Source organism: Salvelinus namaycush, unplaced genomic scaffold (assembly GCF_016432855.1).
Source record: "Salvelinus namaycush isolate Seneca unplaced genomic scaffold, SaNama_1.0 Scaffold14, whole genome shotgun sequence".
Lineage (NCBI taxonomy): Eukaryota > Metazoa > Chordata > Actinopteri > Salmoniformes > Salmonidae > Salvelinus > Salvelinus namaycush.
The window spans coordinates 459738-466298 of record NW_024058119.1 but is presented as its reverse complement, the minus strand read 5'-3'; the positions used below and the strand labels follow the sequence as shown (position 1 = coordinate 466298).

The 6561-nt window shown below is 42.1% G+C and overlaps 1 pseudogene; it reads right to left on the bottom strand.

The window, feature by feature from the left end:
- Positions 1-5074: 5074 nt before the first annotated feature.
- On the bottom strand, positions 5075-6221 carry LOC120036618 (annotated as a pseudogene).
- Positions 6222-6561: the final 340 nt, after the last annotated feature.

The following is a 6561-nucleotide window of genomic DNA, read 5'->3' as shown; positions in this document are numbered from 1 at the left end:
AGCTTTGGCAAAGTGGGTGGGGTTATATCCTTCCTGTTTGGCCCTGTCCGGGGGTCTCATCGGATGGGGCCACAGTGTCTCATGACCCCCTCCTGTCTCTGCCTCCAGTATTTATGCTGCAGTAGTTTATGTGTCGGGGGGCTAGGGTCAGTTTGTTATATCTGGAGTACTTTTCCTGTCTTATCCGGTGTCCTGTGTGAATTTAAGTATGCTCTCTCTTTCTCTCCTTCTTTCTCTGAGGACCTGAGCCCCAGGACCATGCGTCAGGACCCCCTGGCATGATGACTCCTTGCGGTCCCCAGTCCACCCGGCCTTGCTGCTGTTCCAGTTTCAACTGTTCTGCCTGCGGCTATGGAACCCTAAACTGTTCATTTTTACTCTTGAGGTGCTGTCCTGTTGCACCCTCTACAACCACTGTGATCTCCACCCGGCACAGCCAGAAGAGGACTGGCCACCCCTCATAGCCTGGTTCCTCTCTAGGTTTCTTCCTAGGTTTTGCCTTCCTAGTTTTTCCTAGCCACCGTGCTTCTACACCTGCATTGCTTGCTGTTTAGGGTTTTAGGCCGGGTTTCTGTACAGCACATTGAGATATTAGCTGATGTAGGAAGGGCTATGTAAATAGATTTGATTTGATAGAGGACTGAGGGTCTTCCAAATATTGAAAGTATGTAAATAGTTACCCATGTTATTTTGTAATGTTTTGTTTCAATGATTGGTTCAAAGGCGGAGGTAGCGGTCCTGCTGCTGGGTTGTTGCCCTCCTACGGCCTCCTCCACATCTCCTGATGTACTGGCCTGTCTCCTGGTAGCGCCTCCATGCTCTGGACACTACGCTGACAGACACAGCAAACCTTCTTGCCACAGCTCGCATTGATGTGCCATCCTGGATGAGCTGCACTACCTGAGCCACTTGTGTGGGTTGTAGACTCCGTCTCATGCTACCACTAGAGTGAAAGCACCGCCAGCATTCAAAAGTGACCAAAACATCAGCCAGGAAGCATAGGAACTGAGAAGTGGTCTGTGGTCACCACCTGCAGAACCACTCCTTTATTGGGGGTGTCTTGCTAATTGTCTATAATTTCCACCTTTTGTCTATTCCATTTGCACAACAGCATGTGACATTTATTGTCAATCAGTGTTGCTTCCTAAGTGGACAGTTTGAATTCACAGAAGTGTGATTGACTTGGAGTTACATTGTGTTGTTTAAGTGTTCCCTTTATTTTTTTGAGCAGTGTACATTGGACATACACAGAAGTAAATGCCACACCTTTTCATTCAATGTCATTCATTTCACTACTTTCACAGGAAGTTCTGCTACACTGCCTACAGAAAGTTATGCTACACCGCCTACAGGAAGTTCTGCTACACTGCCTACAGGAAGCTATGCTACACTGCCCACAAGAAGTTATGCTACACTGCCTACAGGAAGTTATGCTATCTTATATCTTCATTCCTACAGCCTTCAGTCAGATAGGAAGTAGAAGTGAAGTCCTATTACCAGTCAGGTAGGAAGTAGCAGTGAAGTCCTATTACCAGTCAGATATGAAGTAGCAGTGAAGTCCTATTACCAGTCAGGTAGGAAGTAGCAGTGAAGTCCTATTACCAGTCAGGTAGGAAGTAGCAGTGAAGTCCTATTACCAGTCAGATAGGAAGTAGCAGTGAAGTCCTACTACCAGTCAGGTAGGAAGTAACAGTGTCAACACTGCCAAGTGGCTGGGATGTCCTCCACTGAGTCCACAGTCCTCTGCACCATAAACACCATCTGTTGTCTGCACACCTCTGACCAGATCAAATCAAATGTTATTGGTCTCATACACATATTTCTCTGATGTCATCCCTGTTGTATCGAAACAGTGCTGTAATATCTAACAATACAAAACAATACATGCAAATCCCCACAATTTATTTCAAGGAAGAAGAAATATAGAAATAGTAGAACGAGCAATGTCAGAGTCCGGAATATAAATATATATACAGTTAGTTTACAATGTATATGATGGTGTGTATAGATATTATGGACTGTATATGAATAGAAAAGGTGTGTACAGCAGTAGTTATATAGGATGAGACTTGACTAGAATACAGGGTGGAGTACTGGGTGGTAGACGGCTAGTAACAGTGACTAAAGTTCAGGACAGGGTACTGGGCGGAGGCCGGCTAGAGGTGACTATTTAACAGTCTGATGATCTGGAGATAGACCACACATTAACCACACAATAAGTATTGTGGTGGCAGCATCATGTTATGGGTATGCTTGTCACCGGCAGGGACTGGGGAGTTTGTCAGGATCAAAATAAATATGAAAGGAGCAAAGCCCAGGTAAAAAGTTAAAACCCACCTCAGTCTTCTGAAACCCTGCCACGTTGTTTAATTTTTCTGAAGGACAATTACACATATGTTTACACTGCTGCCACCACCAGGCCTGGAGGGGTTTTATGTTTCTGCAATTACACCATTTTTTATGCAAAAAACACACCAGAATGGCGAGACTTGTTGAGTGTTCCTAAGTGGTCTGATCTCAGTCCTGACTTAAATGTACTGAAAAAACCCATCTGGTTTAAATATCGCTGTCCACCAATGAGCAGTTTTAACAAAAACTATGGATGTATTTTGCACAAAGTTGGTGGAATCTTAATGAAACTGTAATGGCTTCCACCAAGTATTAACTTGGACGGGGGACGGACTTATCCAATTATGATGTAAACAAAAAAATTGTTCAACATTTTCTATTAAATCTAATTTAATCCCTTTATAGATTTAATTTTAAGGTGCAAAACGTGTCAAAAAGTTAAAAGGCGTGTAGATGTTCTATAGTCACTGTTCAGCTTTAACTGGAGTGACCCCATGAAATGGGACATCAGCCAACTCAGTGACAACCACAGAACACAACTATGTATAGTTTACACAAATATTAGCGTCTTAGCTTTTATTGCAGAACTTTGACTGTGGTACATCACCTCCATAGTCAACCTATTGTGAGAATTGAACATTCATTGGACTGTACAGACTTACTAGCTGTGTTAAGATGGAGCAGCTAGCTAACTGGCTACTGATCAACCTATTGTGTGTATTGAACATTCATATTGGACAGCCTTACCTATAGAGTAGCACCACCACCCATCAGACCATTCTCTTCTTGACGTCAAAGCTGCAGGGTATTGTATCTGTAGGAGTTTATGATTAATAATCCTATTTATTTAAAGCCACCCTAAGATGTCACCATACTATTCCTTTAAAGCCCCTCTGTTAGATATAAATCATCAGAGTGGGTAACCAACTGAAACGGAAACAATGGAGCAAATGTATCACTACTCAGACATTCCAAATATCACTTGATTATCAGAGGGGTATTATGACATCAGATAGAACTACTCAGACATTCCAAATATCACTTGATTATCAGAGGGGTATTATGACATCAGATAGAACTACTCAGACATTCCAAATCAGGCTTCATCCATATCATGAAGGTGGATATTGATCCAACCATTTCAAGAGTAATGACCAGGCTGACGGAAACAGGATATGCCTTTACAATTGTATTAATGCAGACAGACGATTTGTTAGTTCGTTTGACATGGTGTGGTCTTTTTGTGTCAGTAAAAATGTATAAACGAGAAATGGAGGTGGAAACTCCTTTATGCGCAAATATTTATATAATAACCATCACATCTTAGTTAACTTGGAGTCACGTGATGATATGTTGTGTGGTCCTCCCTCTACGACTTGGGAACCCATGCAGTTTATTAGGCTACAGATGAAATAAGTTATGAACTTCACAGGGTGGTGAAACTGCATGTGATGAGCTTGATGCTCCTTCCCAATACATTTTGATGGTCTTATTCTGGTGACATGATGATTGATGCTTGGTTGCCATTTGATAAAATAAAGTAATATGTGCTCTTATCCACAATAATCTCATCACGTAGGTAGCCTACCATCACTGTATCTGTGAGCTGTTGGCTACAGTGCAGTTTTCTATATAATGTTAAAAAAATAAACCATAGTAGATTTGAACATGTAATGGAAATCCATTTAACTTCTATTTTTCATTCGGTACATGGGAATTTAACAGCAAAAGTTTATTTTGGCAGTTACAGTCTTGTCCCATGGCTGCATCTCACGTACAGACTCGGTAGAGGCGAAGGTCGAGAGCCCGAAACACGACCCAGCCAAGCCGCACTGCTTCTTGACACAATGCACGCTAATCCCGGAAGCCAGCCCACTGGTCAGTTCAGCATCTAGTTTCTATTTACATGTCTTTCAGTCGTCAACTAAAGTTAATTCAACATGAAAATACCTTATGTTGATGGATTTTTACAAATCCAATCCGTTTTTCACATTGATCTAACATCACACGGATTTGTTTTGTTGAAATGACGTGGATACAACGTTTATTCAACTAGTGGGAGACTTGTAAATAACCCCAGGAAAGTGGAAAGAGGAACTCTTCATTGAGACAATGATGAAACAGCAATCCGTGGGAGAGTTGTGGTGGATATTATAAAATAAGGATCTGCTGGAGTCCAAGTCAAACCAAGATTCTTTATTTCTGAGCTCAGAGAGAATAACAGAATTACACAGCGCAGTGTAGACAGTCTGAATTCCTGAAGCATTGGGTGATGGGCACATATCTTTATAGTTTCCTGTTCCTGGGAGGGACTTTATTCATACAAGGACGCAGGTGCAGCTGGTTTGCAACACTGGATGATACTCCCAAGAACAGGAGATTATAATAGGTCAGTTTCACAAGGTTAGTCACATACTCAGTTATGTGGACACATACAATTACCATTTTCCATTACAGAGTCTGTGAACATTTTCATTTAATTAAATCATCAGTGGGCCAACAATGCAAATGTAAACAACGGAACAAATGCATCACATCCAAATATCACTTGATTATCTGTAGTGCTGGAGGAATGACACCCAGATAAACACACACAGAGTTTTAAAAAATGACAATTTAAACACACGGAATCTGATTTAATCTATATTCAAACTAACATACTCAATATTCAATTAATGTTTCTTAATAAAAACATATGTTTGAGTATACTTTGTACAATTAAATTTCATATGGTATAAACAAGTAAACACATTCTCAGTCAACATTATAAGACCATGACGAATTGTCAGTTAATGTGATGTGAAATAGCAATATACACACAAGGAGAAGTAATTATTCTCTCCTGTGTAGATTCGCACATGATGGTTAAGTGACTGTGATGAGTAATATGTCTTCCCACAGTTTGAGCATTTGTAAGGCTTCTCCCCTGTGTGCAGTCCCATGTGTTCTTTCAAACTTCCTAACTGGGTAAAACTCTTTCCACACTGGGAGCAGTGTTAAGGCTTCTCCCCTGTGTGAATTCTCTCATGTTTTTTCAGGGAGCTTTTACGGCTAAAACTCTTTTCACACTGGGGGCAGTGGTAAGGCTTCTCCCCCGTGTGTATTCTCTCATGTCGTTCCAGGTCCCCTGACTGATTAAAACCCTTTCCACACTGGGAGCAGTGGTAAGGCTTCTCCCCTGTGTGTATTCTCCCGTGTGTTTTCAGGTTACGTAAGGTGGTAAAACTCTTTCCACAATGGGAGCAGTGGTAAGGCTTCTCCCCTGTGTGTATTCTCTCATGTCTTGTTAGGTTTCTTAAGTGGTTAAAACTCTTTCCACACTGGGAGCAGTGGTAAGGCTTCTCCCCTGTGTGTATTCTCCCGTGTGTTTTCAGGTTACGTAAGGTGGTAAAACTCTTTCCACACTGGGAGCAGTGGTAAGGCTTCTCCCCCGTGTGTATTCGCTCGTGTTGTTTCAGCCAGCATAATCGGCTACAACCCTTTCCACACTGGGAGCAGTGGTAAGGCTTCTCTCCTGTGTGTATTCTCTCATGTAGTTTCAGGTCCCCTGACTGATTAAAACCCTTTCCACACTGGGAGCAGTGTTAAGGCTTCTCCCCTGTGTGTATTCTCTCATGTCTTGTTAGGTTTCTTAAGTGGTTAAAACTATTTCCACACTGGGAGCAATGGTAAGGCTTCTCCCCTGTGTGTATTCTCTCGTGTTGTTTCAGCTCGCACAATCGGCTACAACCCTTTCCACACTGGGAGCAGTGGTAAGGCGTCTCCCCTGTGTGTATTCTCCCGTGTGTTTTCAGGTTACGTAAGGTGGTAAAACTCTTTCCACACTGGGAGCAGTGGTAAGGCTTCTCCCCTGTGTGTATTCTCTCATGTTGTTTCAGGTCCCATAATCGGTTACAACCCTTTCCACAGTGGGAGCACTGGTGTCTTCTAGCTGGTTTGGACGTCCCTGGCTCTGGTTCCTCTGAGTCTGGTCTTTCTCCTGCCAAAGACAGTGTGGTTTTTAAAAATAGAGACCCGAATGAAACCTCCACATGATAAATCAACCTTGCTATGAGGGCAAATCCTAATCAGATCCCTCAATAACCTGAGGCCAGTTTTAACAATCTTAGTGTGATTTTAAAATAAATGTAGAGCATCCTGGTAATTACTGATATGTTTACATTACTTATTTTACAAGTCAGAACACAAAAAACGAAACAGTTCTAGGACACT